Raw genomic sequence first — 19,346 nt, forward strand, 5'->3', positions numbered from 1 at the left:
GAGAGCAGAGGTGAGAGAGTCTACCTGCTCTCAAATCTTGTGCCTAGGGGCCCCCTTGGAGCTGGGAGGAGCTACTGCTGGAAAAGACCCGTTCAGCCTCCAAAGCCCTGGGCTGGAGGATGCTCAGGGCAGACAGAATCTGTACCAGCTTAACTGTAACAAATTTCTACAGAGCATGTGTGAACTGAGATCAGTTAGAGGTTTATAACTTGTTCAAACATAGGTGAATTTTCAGTTCAAAAAGCACTTCCTTCACACTAGGGCGACCTCCATCGAATGTCAAGTCTATTCGATATTGGTTGGTATATTGCGTTCATCACCACAGTATGGGAGCAGCTTCCAGTGGTGCATTATGCAATGTGACTAACACCTGTCACGTTGTTCTCTCATCCTCTCCCCTCGGGGAGAAGTGTGCACAGGAGTGTTGTACTTTGATAGGGTGGGTTTTTTAAATATACATGTTGCTATATATTTAGGTTAGAGAAGGCAAGGTCAAAGAAATGCAGCTTGCACTTGGAGCGGAAGGTGGGAAGGTTGGTGATGCTCCTGAGATCAAAGCATGATGGCGCTAGAGCTTCTCAACAAAACACTTAGAAGAATTTTTCTAACATGGGCAAAACAAGGTATTTTCTCCTAATGTGCCAACTCTTCACAATTTGTTTTTGTTAAAGTCCCAGCTCTGGGATCCACATGATTAGAGGAGAATCATAGAAGTGTAGGACTGGAAGGAACCTTAATAGGTCATCTAGTCCAGTCCCTTCCACTCAAGGCAGGTCTACATAATAGTCAGACAAGTCAGAATCTCAGTTTTCATTTAAAACAAAAAACAAAAACAAAACCTGTTTCCATTCCTCTTGGTTGCAGAGAAAAGTTTGAAAACATGATCCCAGTGCACCCTAAAGGTTTGGAAATCAGAAAAGAAATAAAGATCATGAATTTTAAAAAAACACAATACAATGTGGGTTCTTTTTAAGCTAATCCCATGATTTTTTGGTGCTTGACTGTTGATTTTTGAATGCTTGAGATTGGCAATTGCTGTTATGGAACGTGTTATGCAATTTTAATTATAGTCAGTGTTAACTGTTCTGCCTAGAATCACATTCTTTTGTTGTTTGCATTTTATCCTCTCTGTCTTTTCTGCTTTATTATGGTGTTGGCCGTTGTACCATTCTTTAAGTTTTGTTTTATCTACTTCATTTTTCTCCTTGGAATAGAGGGAGAATTGCATATATGTATTTATCTAGTTAGGATGCAGCTTCTTGAATCGTCTTGGAGCTATTATTGAAAAGTGTGACAATGGCTACCTTGTTGTCAGTCTGCTCTTCCTATTTCAGTGAAGTCCAGTTTTCTTTGTCTAAGACTCTGTTTTGGCTCTGATGGTGAACTGGCAGCAGAGTGTCATACCATGGCTTTATCCTCTTTGTGTAGCATGCAGAGGCCCAGTCAGGATCAGGGCCCCATGGTCCTGAGCAGCACCATACAAACCCATGTTAAGAGACAATCCCTGTCCCAACCTGCTTGCAATCTGAGGCCCCCAAACCTAAAAACATTTAGATTTATGTAACTTTACCTACATGACTCCTTCCAGGGAAGCCTATGGGGCTGCTCCATGAGTATGTTCTTAAATGTTTGCAATATCAGGGTCTAACTTACGACAAGGTGAATCAAGTGAGCCTAACAGATTCCTGAAGGTGGGGGAATGAATGATGGTGGGGGGATCCGAATGCCTGGTGGTTACAGATTCGATACCTGCACTTTCAGCAGGTATTGAGTCAGTTTCCTTTCCTGCCTGAGTTCAGCAGGGGTGGGGTGTATCCCAGGCTGTAACCCTTTCCTCCCCAGGCTCCCAGCTGGGGTGTATAGCCTAGGCTGTAACCCTTTCCTGCCCATGTTCCCAGCTGGGGGCAGGGGTGTATAGCCCAGGCTGTAACTCTTTCCTGCCTAGGTTCCCAGCTGGGGGCAGGGGTGTATATCCCAGGCCGTGCCCCTTTCCTGGCCCGGGTTCCCAGCTGGGGGTGTGGGGGGGTATCCCAGGCCGTGACCCTGCCCTGGCCGGGGATCCCAGCTGGGGGTGTGGGGGGGGGTATCCCAGGTCACGACCCTGCCCTGGCCTGGGTTCCCAGCTGGGGGTGCGGGGGGGAGGTGTATCCCAGGTCACGACCCTGCCCTGGCCGGGGATCCCAGCTGGGGGTGCGGGGGGGGGTATCCCAGGTCACGACCCTGCCCTGGCCGGGGATCCCAGCTGGGGGTGCGGGGGGGGGTATCCCAGGTCACGACCCTGCCCTGGCCTGGGTTCCCAGCTGGGGGTGCGGGGGGGGGGGGTGTATCCCAGGCCGTGCCCCTGCCCTGGCCCGGGATCCCAGTGGGGGTGGGGGGGGTATCCCAGGTCATGACCCTGCCCTGGCCCGGGTTCCCAGCTGGGGGTGCGGGGGGATCCCAGGCCGTGCCCCGGCGCTGCCCGGGTTCCCGCCGGGGCGGGGTGTCGCCAGGGCGGCCCCGCCCCCGCCCCTTCTCGTCCAGCCGGGGGCGGAGTGAGCTGGTTTCCTTCTCGCCCGCGCCGCGCTGCCGCTGTACTCCGCGGCTGCCGGCCAGGGGTGACAGCGGGAGGCTGCGCGGGCCGCGGGGGCGCTGAGCGAGCGGAGCCGGCCGGCTGCAGGCTTCCTCCTCCTCCTCCTCCTCCCCCCCCCGCGGGCTCTGCCGCCGCTCCGGCCCCGCGCCCGGCTCGCCTCCCCCGCCGGCCCGCTCACGGAGAGGCGCCGATCGCAGCGCCCCGGCGCCGGGGAGGAAGCGGCAGGTCCCCCGCTCTGCGCGGCTCCGAGTCCCCGGAGGAGCCGGGCGAGGTGGGGCGGCCCCGGGGGGACTCCTCGCCGGGAGCAGGCGCCCGGCCGCGGGAAGTTGCCGGGAGTGGCTCGGAGCTGGTGGCTTCCCCAGGTAAGCGCCGCCGCCCGCCGCGAAGGGAGCCGCGCCGGGGGACAGGACGGGGAGCAGCCAGCCTGCGGGGTCGGGGGGCGGTGCGGGACCCCCCCACCTCACACGCCGCAAGGGATGCATCGGGGCGTGTGACCCCCTTTCCCAGCGGCCGGGTCGCTCTCCTACCCCGGCGTCCTCTCCCCGACCCCGGCCGCTCTCTGGGGAGCTGGGCTGGGGACGGGGGCGGAGAGATTCCCCTTGGGGGGGGCAGGTGTTTTTGGAGGCGTCTCCCCTGGATGGGGCGCTTGTGCACCTCCCCTTAATCAGGGACCAGCGAGATGGGCTGCAAGCCCCGTGGGCTTGGCAGCTGGCTCTCCCATGCAGAGGGGTGGCGGTGGCTCTCTCTGCCCTATTCGGGTGGCAGTAGGATGGGGGGGGGTCCCTGGCATGACAGTCGCCCTCCCACCTTGCTCTCTGCCGCCCCAAAGTTTGGGGCTGTGCCTCTTGTCCACGCGGGATGCTATGGAGGTGCTGGACACGGGGGGCTTGTGTAAATCCTAATGAGGGTGGATGCCAGAGGCACAACTGGAGAGGGGGCACCCAGGGTGGGGGTTATAGGATTGCTCACACGGGTGCCGGGGTATGTAAGGCAGCAGATTGTCATCGTTAGATTTCATCTGGGTTGCATCCGGCTTTGTTTTTAACACCGTGTTAGGTATGAGTGTGTGTTCACAGCAAAAGTGCTATCGGACTGACAGCATCTGCACTGCCCTAGCACCCTCTGGAGCCGTGTGTGGTATTTTTCAGGATAGGGGGTTATCTCGTGTCTTGAAATCCTGAGCCAGCAAAATCCGCAAGCCTGAGGTAGATTAATGCAGCCTCATTAGTTTAGTCAGGAGGAACACCCTGGGTCAATGCAGACAATTAGAAACCTCCCCTAGTGTCTTAATAAGTCTAACAGCATGTCTCTGCCTGGTGACACCTTCCAGGGGGTTAGCTTTGTTTTTTATTAAATCTTCTTTATTCTTTATTTATATTGCTAGGGGGGAAATGTGCAGGAGAATCCATGGCCTTTTGCCTTCTTTGCAAAGAAAACACCAGAAAAGGGGGAAATTCTGAAAGGGAGTGAAGCAAGAATAAATGAAGGGGCTTGGGATGGAATGATACATGCTTGGAGAATATTTGTTTTATTTACACTCCCTTCCCTCTGCAATCCCTCTGTACTTCTTGGTGAATAGACTTCCAGGCATTGAAAACTGTTTGCCTTATCGCTTTCTGGCATTAAAACTACAGAGATTCAGATGTCTTGGACCAGATGGCAAAGCAGGATTCTTCAATCCTGGAAATCTGTCCTCTTCAGATTTTGCAACGCTTCCTATCTTTAAGAGAAGAAGAATCATACAGCAAATAACTTGATTTGTAATCACTCATACATATCCTGTCTGCTTGTGTGCTTTTTCTGGTGGAGAAGGGGAGGAAAGGAAATATGGATGTAATCTGAAATGCTCTGAAAGGTGCACACTGTTAGGCAGTAAGATGCTGGGTGTGAAACTTTAAAGATTAGTTCTGATTCTGTTTGTACTGGCTTTTGATTGATAGCTCTACAAACGAATAATGGGAGCTCACAGAATAGTTCTCTATAATGGGTTGTCTACATTAGAAAGTTCCACCATGCATTTACATGGTTAGACCAGTGCATTTTACTCTGTGGTCACACTCTCAACCAGGGGTGGCCAACCTGAGCCTGAGAAGGAGCCAGAATTTACCAATGTACATTGCCAAAGAGCCACAGTAATACATCAGCAGCCCCCCATCAGCTTCCCCCCTTCCCTCCCTGCACCTCCTAATCAGCTGTTTTGTGGCATGCAGGAGGCTCTAGGGGGGAGGAGCGAGGGCAGGGCAGGCTCAGGGGAGGGGGCAAGAAGGGGTGAAGTGGGGGCAGGGCCTGTGGCAGAGCCAGGGGTCAATCAGTGAGCACCCCTTGGCACCTTGGAAAGTTGGTGCCTGTAGCTCCAGCCCCGGAGTCGGTGCCTGTACAAGGAGCCGCATATTAACTTCTGAAGAGCCGCATGTGGCTCCGGAGTCACAGATTGGCCACCCCTGCTCTAGACGATGTAGACAGCACTGTGTCCAAAAAACCTGCAAATCGGGCTGTTTTATTTTAAAGACCTGTTTGGGATAGGAGTAAACATTGTCTTTATCAGAATAAGTGGGCTGATTCTACCTTGCTTTGTGGTTTAGATTCACCACTACCTAAATTACTGGTCTGTAGATAGCATACCTACCAATTAACATCTAGAGTGTCTAGTTATTGGCAGATTTGGTGTATATTCAGTTGCCTTCCATTTGAATTGTTGGGTATATTGGTCATCTGTTCATATATAACACAATCCATTAACACACCATCTAGCCATTGCCTACTTTCATCGTGGTCGTTCCACAATTTGGGAAGAGGTTGCTATTTTTACCATATTTTTCACTTGCACTGTCAAGCCTTGAAGTCTGCTTCAAACTGATAATCAAACAGTAGTAATTCAACTGTAAAAAGCCACTTTATAAATCAGAAGCCACTCCTTAAATGCGCATAGCAGATCAGTTGTAAGGCAGTTAATTTTAGAGTGGGTGTCTCCTTCAAGCTGTGCAAAACACTTCTTTAAAAGAAAAGGTTCTTTGTGTGTAAAAAAAGCAAAATGACCAGGATTTGTCCACTGCCATTCACAGCAGAAGCACAAATTAAATGAATTCTGGGCCAATACATTTTATTTGGTGTCTGTCGATTTCAGCAGCTAGCTCTTTGAAACTAACTTCAAAGCTTTTAATTTATAGGGGAAATTCTTCCTTTGGACCAGGAAGACTATGATTAGATGTGATATCTTGCATCTCCTCTGTGGGCCAAGGATTATTTGTTTCTTTCACTTTATAGAAAGTGCCATGCATGTTACCATCCTCTATAAATAACTGTGTGCTACAATTGTCCTAGTTTTTTGTCTAACGTGTACTATTGTGTGGATTTGGTTATCCCATCATTATCTTAACTTCCAGGGTAACACTGAACAAGGTAAGATTCCCATTAGCAAGTGTCTTGTTGTGTCAGGTAGGTGCCCGTTGTTGCTTGAAGTGTGGCCTTTTATGCAGCAGGTGCGCCTGCTGGGGATGTTAACCAGACTCTGAATGATTCCTTTATCCATCTTTATCTGCCCCCCCCCCCCCGCCCTCAAAAATCCTGTCTTTCTCTCCAACAGTGGAGATCCAGCATGGCACATCTGGGCAAGGTGTGGATTGAAATTCAGTTTGATGCTAAATGTAGTTAGAGAAACCATTATCCCCTCCAAAAGGGTTTTAATAACTAGCCCTTTTTTTTGTAACTCATTATCCAAAAGATAGTGTGATTAACTGAGAAGATTTATTAGAGGCTTGTCAGACACTGCTCATATTTCTCCTTCAAGAGGCTCTGCTGCAATACTGTATTGCAGCTCCAAAACAAGTACATGGCTCTTCCTCTCCCTGCACTGATTTACAATCTCCATGTAACTCTTTGTGGACACTCTTATGTTTCCGAACCAATGCTTCGTTGGTTATGTATGTACATACTGTAGCTTTAAAACTAATGCTCGCTGGCAGGAACAATCCATCATTTGTTAATGATGGAACAAATCTGTGGTCACCTGGGATTTCAGTGTTGTCACTATATTGCATGCCACAGCCACACTAAATTATCTGATATCTGCAAGGATTGAACTCTGATTCTCCTGCTTCAAAAGCTGAGGAGTAAGAGGAAAACCTCAGTAGAGGTTAACAGTATAGGGACTATGCCCAAAGTTGAGCTCTTTGATTCTGGTCAGAAGAGGACAGTGCTACAAAAACCAGCTGGTTCATTTAAAATGCTAATACTCTGTTCCATAGCACCTTTCATCTTGCTAACATTAAGCCTATTAGAGAATCTCCATTTTTACAGGGGAGGTAAGAGACAGAACTGAAATTCATTGACCTTCTCAAGGTCGCATTGTGAACTAGAGACCACAAAGAATGGAACCCGGCATATCTGGTTCCCAGTCCCCTGCTCCAAGCACACTCCCTTCCAGACAGGGTCCTTGTCTATTTCTTTTGTACAGTACCACGTACACATGGATGGTACCGAGCATGTAAAGAAGGGGGTGTGTGTGTGTAAAGCGGGGGAAGAGTTTGTAAGGGAATTCTAAATGGTTGTCTGTAGTAACAGGAGATTGTTAAACAGTGACTGGAGAAAACGATTGTTTAATAAAACCCTAAACAATCTTGATATCTGGTTTTGTTGTGTTCTTTTTTTTTTTAAGCCACTTTCTCTCAATTCCCTCCCTCTCCCACACCATTCTGAACCGCTGCCTTGTGATTTGTTTGGACTAATATCCTCTCGTTGCTTGATACTGTAAAACATAAGCCACCTTATCTCTTTAATATGTAGTTTAAAATATTTTTGTAATGTTCCTGCCAAGAAAGACTTTCAAGATAAATGTGCTCTTTTGAAGATCTTCAAACTAGGTTTCTCTTGAATTGCTTGTGGAGGCAACCGTAAACCTTTCCACACTAAGGTTTATCTCGGAACGCATTGTACTTAATCAATACACGATTGAAGAGGTACCTGGCGGTTGCTTTAGTTTTGTCTGCTTTGTCCGCTCAGACTTCAATTACATTGTGTATAAGGATGATTCTGTGTAAGGGTGAATCTTCCACCCTCCCCTCCGCTTGTGTACGTGAAAAATCTGCAAATAATCTCTTGCTTAACTTTGGGGGCACCTGACATTTGGGTGCTAACTGCTCAATTGTAGCCACAGCCATGTTGGTCCCAGGATATTAGAGACAAGGTGAGTGAGAGAATATCTTTTATTAGACCAACTTCTGTTGGTAAGACCTCAAGAGCTTGTCTCTCTCACCAACAGTAGTTGACTCAATAAGAGAGATTGCCTCACCCGCCTTGTTTCATTGAATTTGATGGGAGTTGAGGGTGCTTGGCAGCTTTTCAGGATCAAGTCTATAAGGGTATCATATATATTTATATTGTGAAATGTGTAAAGTGGCTGAGGAAGGGAAAAAAGGATCCCCAACCCTCTCCACTTCTGCCCTCTGTTTTTGTGGAAGTGGTACCGGTGACAGACCACAAATCTAGGCATCAGTCCCGCAGTGAGCTCTGTGCTGCCAGACCCCTGCAGCCATGCAGAGCCTCACTAAAAGCTCTTCTCTTATTTAGAAATAGCAAGTGCTTGCTTGGAAATGATTCTGTGCAATCATGGTTTATATATGAAAGCCCTATCTATTATTTACACTTCAAGGCACTGATCCTGCAAGTTACCCCATGGGGCTTCCATTGGGGCACGGGGTTCTGCAGGATTGCTTGGTTGGGGTCTAGGTTATTTCAGCTGAAATAACTCTCTGATCTACTGTACTCTTCTCCACTTGTACTGTTTGTTTACTATTTGCTATTTTGTTGCTCTGGTCTGGTGATGCTAACTGGTCAATTTCACTTTCCGACTCTATTGCAGGGGTGGCCAACCTGGGGCTCCGGAGCCACGTGCGGCTCTTCAGAAGTTAATATGTGGCTCCTTGTACAGGAACCGACTCTGGGGCTGGAGCTACAGGCACTAACTTTCCATTGTGCCGAGAGATGCTCACTGCCCGACCCCTGGCTCTGCCACAGGCCCTGCCCCCACTCCACCTCTTCCCGCCTCCTCCCCTGAGCCTGCTATACCCTCGTTCTTCCCCCTCCGAGCCTCCTGCATGCCACGAAACAGCTGATCGGGAGGTGCTGATCGGCGGGGCTGCCGGTGAGCAGGAGGCACTGGGAGCGGGGTGGGGGTAGCTGATGGGGGCGGGGGGGGCTGCTGACGTATTACTGTGGTTCTTTGCCAATGTACATTGGTAAATTCTGGCTCCTTCTCGGGCTCAGGTTGGCCCTCCCTGCTCTACTGTTAGGATGATGCGATGTGTGACCTTCGAGGTAGGAGAACATGTTTTAAAAACAAACTCTGACTTAAAATGAAAAACACTGCTATTATTTCTCTTTGCAAAACCTTACACTCTGGGCATGTGCTACTGGCACCGAGCACTTATAAATATTGCAACTGTGCCACAGCGTGTCGTGTCCCCCCCCCGTTCCCCCCAAGAAATCAAAGCAGAAATTCAAATAGCCTTTTTCTTTATGGTCCCAGGTGTGACACACAGTGCAGGAGGGCTCTGTAATGCTGCTTTTCAATCGGTGGGTTTTGCATATGTTCCTGAATGACATGTGGGAATGCATCAGGCATAAACAGCACATACGTGAAGGCTACATTTTCCTTTAGGAGCAGTGGCCTCTTCTAAAGTGTCTGTGTTTTTAAATTAACCAGATGGGATTTCTGTGTGTTCCAATTTCCAAGTGCTACCATGAGGCACTCTATTAGATTAGGTCTCAGGCCACTTTTATATTTATTAATCTGTGTGATCACTAACACACTCACTGATCTAAAACTGCCTGAGTCTGAAATAATGGCAGCTGTGGTGGTGTATACTATGAAACTGCAAGAGAAGGCAAATCTTCTGGTTAAAAGACAAGGAACAAGGAGATCTGTATGTTTGGTTACTACAATTAATGAGCAAAGCGTAACTTAAGAACCTAAGAGCAGGTTCTAGTCTCAGTTCTGACACAGACTTGCAGCATAACTTTGCACAAGTCAGTTAGAGGCTACTTTTGAAAGACTGGCCCTAACTGTGGATGTTACTCGATACCCCTCTTCCCTTCCCACCCCGCCCCCCAGGTCCTGAGAACCTATGGCCCCACTTTCTTTTTACCCATATACCCTTTTCTCCATTTTCCAATCTGAGAAATGGGGATATAATACTTAGAAGCGTTGTGGGGTTTAATGTCTTGTAAAGCATTTTGGGACACTTGGATGGAAGGAGATACAGAAGTACAAAGGATTTGTATTGCTCATCCATCCATCAAAACTTTCTTCTGTCTGCTTTAAAATATTTCCTGCATGCCCCAGTTGTTCATGTGTAAACATTATAATGGGCTTATCCGATGCTTTGATCTATGCTTTCTTCTGAAAGATAAAGATTGGATATGTTTCTGGTGACAAGAGGGTACGGGGGAGGGGGACATCCTCCGAAATCATGGTCTCTTCTCTGTCTCCGCTTTCATGCTTTAATCTAGAGGGAAGCCCTGCCTGGAGAGAAGTTTCTTTAAGGTGTCAAGTCAGTGAGGTTTCAGAAGCAGTTGCCCGGCATGAGGGTGATTACCTTTTGTAGGCAAGTGTTGGAATTTCATATCAATCTATTCACTGATAATTTGCATCTCTTTTGGATGAGACTTAAACCCGACAACTGAATCAGCTGTGACACAAGATCCATGGTGCTTCACATAGGTAGAGGTGCATCTACACGTAACCTTTGTGAAACCTAGTGCCAGAGGCCAAAGTCTTCAAATCTGCATGCCTGAAGTGAGGCTCCTGAAGTCACATTTAGGCACCCGAAACAGAAATGGTCTCATCTTAAAAAGGTGCTGAACGCTTCCAGTTTCCAGCCTAACTTTAGGCACTACTAGGTTTGAAAATTTTGGACAGAGGTTCTCTTTTGGACCCTGTCATATGTCAAGGTATTGGCTAACTTGGGTTACCTTCTCAAGGTGTAGGTGCTGCCTTACTCAGATCTGGGTTAAAGCTTTTTCTTTTAGAGTTATGATTCAATGACATCCTTCTAACTGACTACAGGTAAGACAGCTTTGTGTGTTCAAATATTAACATGCTGGGTGTAAACGTGTCTTTTACATTAAATTACCTGAAAGCAAATTGCTTCTCGGTACATCACAAGATCATGCATAGCACCAATGCTGCATGGATGCTTGTTGGCTAAACACAAACTTGTGTGGGTACCCAGGAAGATAACTCTTGCTGTGCATAGAAAAATTAAGTCTCCAAAGCCTGTGGCACTATATCCATGCAGCAGCTGTCCCTGAAAAGTACAGAGAATGCGACAAGTACAACTAAAGCCCTGAGTGCAAGAAGAAGTGCACTCTTTAGCATTTCTATAAATGTAAGTTTGAGGGCCCGTGCAAAAGCACCATGCTCTAGCTGTTTGAACTCAGGGCTGGGGCCAGAATTCTAATCCTGACTCTGCCACCCACCTGAATCACCCTGTGAAGTTAAGCAAGCCACTAATCCCTGAATTTTGAGTGTCACTATTTTTGAAGACTCGACCTGAGACACTTGAGGATCTGATTTTTTCTTTTTTTTTGAAAGAGGTGCTCAGCACTTAACTCCAACTGAAGTCAGTGGGTGCTGTGGGGGCCCTAGAACTGTTGAAAATTAGGCACAAGATGACTTGCATTAGGGCATCAGAAATCAGTGGCTACTTCTAAAAATTCTGACCCTCCCCCCTCTTTTTACCCTTCTGTCAGGGATAACTTGCCCACCTTTTTAAGGGATGGTGTGTGAAGATTATATTTAAAGTACCATGGAGACCTTTGTTAACAGAGCATGTCAGTTTGGGTTAAATGTAGCCTTAAATTTAATACAGTCACTGAAAAATCACTCCCACTGCTTGGGGGCATAGGTGCTTTGGTGGTGGGGGATGATTATATGGGGGACTGTCAGCCTGTCTCAGCCAAACCTGTGCATCCCCCATTTCTGTAGATTTGTGCAGGGATTTTGTGTTAGGAATCATTGCCCTGCCTGGCTGGAACCTGCTGAGCCTGCAGGAACAAGAATGACTGTGCTTTGCACTTTCCACAGAGAGATGGAAAACCTGCGCTTTTCTGTGTGTGTGACCCTAAAGAACATTGACGGAGCTTTAAGCATTGTAATATCTGTTTAAATGTGACACAGTTGTCCTTTAATGGGCTGTTAATGGCTCTGCCTTAAACCTGATGTAGGAAAATTAGTCTGTCCCACACTTGGGAAGCTAAGATGGTGACATTAAGGGGATTGCCAGGAAAGGGATGGGGTGGGGGCCTCCATCAAGGCCCAGGGGTATTAGTGGGAAGCTCAGATCTCTACTACTAGCAGCTGGGTGGGTACTAACCATGGATTTTCCCCAAGGGACTAGTTTTACAAATCTGTCTCCTATTTAGTAATTGTCTGACAAATTTTGGAATTATACCCCCCTGCCCTCCTCTTCCCTCTCTTCTTCTCTCTCTCTCCCTCCACACACCATGCTCTCACTCTGAGAAGATCACTACTTTTCTTTCAGCCCCTCCCAAACCCAGTTATCCAGAGAACTGTGAAACAAGGCCACAGAGTAGCACCTGGATACCTGGTGTCTGACCCCAAATAGGGTGATCAGTTAGACTTTGAGCATGTGGGCAAGACCCATCAGCCATTCACCTGGGAAAGAATTATCTGTAGTAACTCAGTGCTCTCGCCATATAGTGCGCCATCCCTAGCAGTTGAGGATTTTTGGTACGGGCAGTTGCCGAGAGGCCACGTGCCATTGTAGGCAGCCCCATCGTACCATCCCCTCCATAAACTGATCAAGCTCAGACTTGAAGCCAGTTAGGTTTTTTTGCCCCTGCTGCTCCTCTTGCAAGGCTGTTTCAGAACTTCATTCTTCTGGTGGTTAGAAACCTTCATCTAATTTCGAGCCTACACCTAGGTCTTTTCCTCCTCTGTTGCTTCCAAATGATAAATCCCCAGTTTATAGCAAAAAGTTGTCTTTTTGGTCCCTCAATTCATGACCTCGCACTTTGCACTATTAAATATCTTCCCATTTCTATTACTCCAGTTTACAAGGTCATCCAGATCTTCTTGTATGATATTCTGGTCCTCCTCCATATTGGCAATACCTCCCAACTTTGTGTCATCCGCAAATTTTATTAGCGCACACTCACTTTTTGTGCCAAAGTCATTAATAAAAATGTTAACTAAGATTGGTCCCAAGACCAGTCCCTGAGGAACTCCACTAGTAACCTCCCTCCAGCCTGATAGTCACCTTTTAGTATGATCCATTGTAGTCGCCCCTTTAACCAGTTCCTTATCCACCTTTCAGTTCTCATATTAATCCTCATCTTGTCCAATTTAATTAATCATTTCCCATGTGGAACTGCATCAAAAGCCTTACTGAAATCCAGGTAGATCAGATCTACTGCATTTCCTTTGTCTAAAAAATCAGTTATCTTCTCAAAGAAGGAGATCAGTTTGGTCTGGCACGATCTATGTTTTATAAAACCATGTTGTATTATCCCAATTACCGTTCACCTGCTATGTCCTTAACCACTTGCTCTTTCAAAATTTGTTCCAAGACCTTGCATACAATTGAGGTCAAACTAACAGTAGTTTCCTGGATCATTTCCCCTCCCTACCCTCTTAAAATAGGAACTATATTAGCAATTCTCCAGTCATAAGGTACGACCCTCGAGTTTACAAATTCATTAAAAATCCTTGCTACTGGGCTTGCAATTTCATATGCCAGTTCCTTGAATATTCTTGGATGGAGATTATCCAGGCCCCCCGATTTAGTCTGATTAAGCAGTTTGAGTTTGGCTTCCACCTTGGATGTGGTAATTTCTACTTCCATATCCTCGTTGCCATTAGCCACCCTGCTGTTAGTAGCACATGTCATAGATTCATAGATATTAAGGTCAGAAGGGACCATTATGATCATGTAGTCTGACCTCCTGCACAATGCAGGCCACAGAATCTCACCCACCCACTCCTGCGATAAACCTCTCACCTATGTCTGAGCTATTGAAGTCCTCAAACCATGGTTTAAAGACTTCAAGGTGTAGGGAATCCTCCAGCAAGTGACCTGTGCCCCGTGCTACAGAGGAAGGTGAAAAACCCCCAGTGCCTCTTCCAATCTGCCCTGAAGAAAAATTCCTTCTTGACCCCAATATGGCGATCAGCTGAACCCTGAGCATATGGGCAAGATTCACCAGCTAGATACCAAGGAAAGAATTCTCTGTAGTAACTTGGATCCCACCCCATCTAACATCCCATCACAGGCCATTGGGCCTATTTACCATGAATATTTAAAGATCAATTAATTGCCAAAATCATGTTATGCCATCATACCATCTCCTCCATAATTTATCGAGTTTAATCTTAAAGCCAGATAGGTCTTTTGCCTCCACTGCTTCCCTTGGAAGGCTATTCCAGAACTTTGCTCCTCTGATGGTTAGAAACCTTCATCTAATTTCAAGACTAAACTTCCTGGTGGCCAGTTTATATCCATTTGTTCTTGTGTCCATATTGATACTGAGTGTAAATAATTCCTCTCCCTCTCCGGTATTTATCCCTCTGATTTATTTGTAAGCGGGGGAATAGTCCTACTATTGTGGGGAACTTTCCTGGCTTCTGCACTACTCCGGTGAAGTGGGCTAGCGAAAGGATCTGAGTCCTCGCTCCCACTTCCTTTACCCAGTGGCCTCCCTGCCCTTGAGGACTCCCCTTCCACTCTCCTGTCTGGCGGAGTCCTCGTAACCCCAACAAGGCTGGGCCCAGGATTCCTGGGGGGCTCGACCCCCAACCCTGCTGCGGTCACCTAGGACAGGGGCTAGGGTATCCCCACTCCGGGGTACTCTCTCTGCACTGGGCACTTCTCTGACCCACTGACCATTACATACAAGTTAAAGCAAATGCAAGTTATTTAATCAACAGTTAATTTTAAAAAGAATAAGGAAAAATGGGAAAGGTTAAAGGAAACACATCACCCCGCTCTGTGGCAGGGAACATCACAGTGTCTCTGGAATGTCAGGGCAGTTCACAGTCTGTTCCTTGTAAGTCCCAGGCTGCCTTCTCAGGCCCTGGCTGGGCTGCAGGGATGCTGTGGGTTGGACACTTGCTCTGGTGGTGGCCACACGCTCTCAGGCTCTAAGTGGTAGGACCCTTCTGCCCAATGTCGCCCCCGCCCTGTCGGGGTTATGATCCAAGCCTGGCCTGCAGAGCCTCTTGGCTGAGGAGTCTCCCTGTGCTGGGCCTGCTGCCCAGGGTCCCCCTCGCTCTCCCCAGCTGCTCACCGCACCCAGCTCCGGACTGCTCCAGCCCCAGCTCCACCACTCTGTCTCAGTACTGCTGCTCTGCGTCCAGCTCCCTGGGCTGCTTCGTTGGCCCCTCTGGCTCGGGTTGCTGCAGCTCTGCTCCCAGGACAGGTCTGCTCTGCAGGCTGCTTCTGTGACTCTGCTCCCAGCACTGACCTGCTTCCTGGGCTGCTTCTCTGGCCCCTCTGGCTCTGGTTGCTGCAGCTCTGCTCCCAGGACAGGGTCTGCTCTCTCTGGATCTGGCCCAGCTCTGCTCCCCAGCGCAGCTTGAGCCCCTGCTTTCTCCTTAGCTCGGCCCCACTCTGTCTGACCCAGGCAAATCCAGCTCACACGGAGGACGGGACTTCCCTGGCCTTCTGACTCCCTGATTAGCTTGCCTGCCCTGTCATTCAGGCTGACCTGGAGCATTGGCCTCTCCCCATTGTTCCCGGGGACTATCAGTCTCAGGGTCCTGATTTCCCATAGACCCTTCCCCTTTTAGTACTGGGAGCTAGCCAACAAAACACCCCCACTGACTGTTAGTAAGGGGACAATAGTCCCCTTACATATTTATAGAGAGCAATCATATCTCCCCTCAACCTTCTTTTGGTTAGGCTAAACAAGCCAAGCTCCTTGAGTCTCCTTTCATAAGACAGGTTTTCCATTCCTCGGATCATCCTAGTAGCCCTTCTCTGTACCTGTTCCAGTTTGAATTCATCCTTCTTAAACATGGGAGACCAGAACTGCCCACGCTATTCCAGATGAGGTCTCACCAGTGCCTTGTATAACGGTACTAACACCTCCTTATCTCTACTGGAAATACCTCGCCTGATGCATCCCAAGACCGCATTAGCTTTTTTGGCACCTTGAGCGAAAGCTTATGCTCAATAAATTGGTTATTCTCTAAGGTGCCACAAGTACTCCTTTTCTTTTTGCGAATACAGACTAACACGGCTGCTACTCTGAAACCTGTCATTTGCTTTTTTTCACAGGCATATCACATTGGCGACTCATAGTCATCCTGTGATCAACCAATACTCCAAGGTCCTTCTCCTCCTCTGTTACTTCTAATTGATGCGTCCCCAGCTTATAACTAAAATTCTTGTTGTTAATCCCTAAATGCATAACCTTACACTTCTCACTATTAAATTTCATTCTATTACTATTACTCCAGTTCACAAGGTCATCCAAATCTTCCTGTATGATATCCTGGTCCTTCTCTAAATTGACAATACCTCCCAGCTTTGTATCATCCGCAAACTTTATTAGCACACTCCCACTTTTTGTGCCGAGGTCAGTAATAAAAAGATTGGTCCTAAAACCGATCCCTGAGGAACTCCACTGGTAACCTCCCTCCAGCCTGACAGTTTACCTTTCAGTATGACCTGCTGTAGTTTCCCCTTTAACCAATTCCGTATCCACCTTTCAATTTTCAGATTGATCCCCATCTTTTCCAATTTAACTAATAATTCCCCATGTGGCACGGTATCAAACGCCTTACTGAAATCTAAATTAGATCCACTGTGTTTCCTTTGTCTAAAAAATCTGTTACTTTCTCAAAGAAGGAGATCAGGTTGGTTTGGCACGATCTACCTTTTGTAAAACCATGTTGTATTTTGTCCCATTTACCATTGACCTCAATGTCCTTAACTACTTTCTCCTTCAGAAATGTTTCCAAGACCTTGCATGCTACAGATGTCAAACTAACAGGCCTGTAGTTACCCCGATCACATTTTTTCCCCTTTCTTAAAAATAGGAACTATGTTAGCAATTCTCCAGTCATACGGTACAACCCCTGAGTTTACAGATTCATTAAAAATTCTTGCTAATGGGCTTGCAATTTTATGTGCCAGTTCCTTTAATATTCTTGGATGAAGATTATCTGGGCCCCCCAATTTAGTCCCATTAAGCTGTTCGAGTTTCGCTTCTACCTCAGATACGGTAATATCTACCTCCATATCCTCATTCCCGTTTGTCATGCTACCATTATCCCTAAGATCCTCGTTAGCCTTATTAAAGCCTGAGGCAAAGTATTTGTTTAGATATTGGGCCATGCCTAGATTATCCTTAACCTCCACTCCATCCTCAGTGTTTAGCGGTCCCACTTCTTCTTTCTTTGTTTTCTTCTTATTTATATGGCTATAGAACCTTTTACTATTGGTTTTAATTCCCTTTGCAAGGTCCAACTCTACTTGACTTTTAGCCTGTCTCACTTTATCCCTATATGTTCTGACCTCAATAAGGTGGCTTTCCTTGCTGATCCCTCCCATCTTCCACTCCCTGTAGGCTTTCTGCTTTTTCTTAATCACCTCTCTGAGACGCTTGCTCATCCAGCTTGGTCTACAACTCCTGCCTAGGAATTTTTTCCCCTTTCTTGGGATGCAGGCTTCCGATAGCTTCTGCAGCTTTGACTTAAAGTAATCCCAGGCCTCCTCCGCCTTTAGATCCATAAGTTCTTCAGTCTAATCCACTTCCCTAAGTAATTTCCTTAATTTTTGAAAGTCAGCCCTTTTGAAATCAAAAACCCTAGTCGCAGATTTATTTTCGTTTATCCTGCCGGTCAGTTTGAACTGAATTAGCTCATGATCAATTGTCCTCCAATCTATATCTGGGAAGTTAAAGGTGATCCATGCCTGCCAATAATGGGGGGGGGAAGAGGGGAGGGGACGGACAGAGCGAGGGCCTCCAGTTTCAACAATGTTACTGAGCATGCTCAATATGAGCCAAGCAGCAAATCTGGGAGAAGGCATGTAACCCTGCATACCCTCTGCCCCACACGTTGCCGATAAGTGGCAGTATGAGCAACGCTAAATGGACGCAATGACATGTCTCCATCCTAAAGCACAGGGATTAATGCTTGAGGGTAATATAATCTCCAGGGCCCATTCAGTCCTGAGGGTATGTCTACACAGAAGTTAAAAATCTGCAGCTGGCCTGTGCCAGCTGACTTGGGCTCATGGGGCTTGGGCTGCAGGGCTGTTTAATTGCAGTGTAGATGTCTGGGCTCGGGCCGGCGCCTGAGCCAGAAGGTGTACAGTAACTCCTCACTTAACATTGTTTTGTTGCTGATCAATTAGGGAACATGCTTGTTTAAAGTTGTGCAATGCTCCCTTATAACGTCATTTGGCAGCCGCCTGCTTTGTCCACTGCCTGCAGGAAGAGCAGCCCGTTGGAGCTAGCTGGTGGGGGCTTGGAACCAGGGTGGGCCGGCAGCCCTACTATCTGCTCCCGGCTCCCCTTAGTTCCTTGTGCAGCAGCCGCCCAGCAGGCTATCAATTGCCGGCAGTTCAGCTGTCCCTCCCTGCACTGCCGTGTGCTGCTCCTGCCCTCTGCCTTGGAGCTGCTCCCAGGAGCCTCCTGCTTGCTGTGCTCAGGGCCAGATTAACCTTTTATGGGCCCGGTGCCAAACATATTTGTGGGCCCCTGTGACGTTCCCCTCTGGTGTTGTCTCGACCAGTGATCTGCTAAGCCTCTCCAATCCTTGACTCTGGGAGCCAGTCTTACCTTGCTCTGCTGTGAGAACCCCCACTCGTGGGCTGTTCACACAGAGTCTCTGGCATGTAAGCTGCTCCCAGCTACTTGCAAGCGAATGACACTAGCCAATATCTCCAGTCCCAGACACAACCCTGGGAACCTCTGTCTTGCGGTGTCCAGTTATGCCCACTGGACCCTGCAAGCTTATATAAGTTCGTCAATTTAACAAAGAAATTGATATGTACAAGGCTTGTTGTTCCAAGGGGAGCCTCTGACACACTTCAAACACACTGCTTCAGGTAGAATAAATAAATTTATTAACCATAAAGATAGATCTTAAGTGATTATAAGTCAAAGCATAACTAGTCGGGTTTGGTCAAGTGAAATAAAAGGAAAACACATTCTAAGCTGATCTTAACACTTTCAGTGTCCTTACAAACTTAGATGCTTCTCACCACAGGCTGGCGGGTAACTTTTCAGTCAGGCTCTCTCCTTTGATCAGCGCTTCAGTCATTTGGTGGTGGAGGTGTCTGTAGATGTAGGTGGAAGAGAGAGAGCATGGCAAAATCTCTCTCCCTTTTATCATGCCCTTTCTTTCCTCTTGGCTTTGCCTCCCCCTTCAGAGTCAGATGAGCATTACCTCATCGCAGTCCCAAACTGCCCAAAGGAAGGGGGTGACTCCCTCGAGGGTCTAACAGGGTCTTTTGTTGCTGTCTAAGCCAGTGTCCATTGTTCCTATAAGACTGGGCTGGGTTTGTCCCATCCATGCCCTGCCGAGATGTGAACTGCCTCTCTGTTCTTGGAGAGTTTTTGCATGGGCTTGCTTTAAGCCATGAGGATACATTTTCAGCCTCATAACTATATACATGAAATTATAACCTATAACTTTACTATAACATTACTGTAACAATTACTATAACATCACTATAACAGCCATACTCAGTGCATTATGAGCCTTCTGAAGACACCCAACATGACAAACTTTGCATTGGATACCCTG

General features: G+C 47.5%; 1 protein-coding gene across 3 annotated transcripts in view; it reads left to right on the forward strand.

Annotated features, from left to right (window-relative positions):
* The first annotated feature begins 2,802 nt into the window (after positions 1-2,802).
* GDPD5 (glycerophosphodiester phosphodiesterase domain containing 5) overlaps positions 2,803-19,346 on the forward strand; it is a 337,315-nt gene continuing 320,771 nt past the window's right edge. For 2 of the 3 annotated variants that reach the window (XM_074955119.1, XM_074955130.1), the window contains exon 1: positions 2,809-2,931. The gene's annotated coding sequence lies outside the window, so the exon portion shown is untranslated. Of the gene's footprint in view, positions 2,932-19,346 lie in introns of all 3 variants that reach the window. The other variant, XM_074955111.1, reaches the window with a different exon arrangement.

Source organism: Natator depressus, chromosome 1 (assembly GCF_965152275.1).
Source record: "Natator depressus isolate rNatDep1 chromosome 1, rNatDep2.hap1, whole genome shotgun sequence".
NCBI classification, from domain to species: Eukaryota; Metazoa; Chordata; order Testudines; family Cheloniidae; genus Natator; species Natator depressus.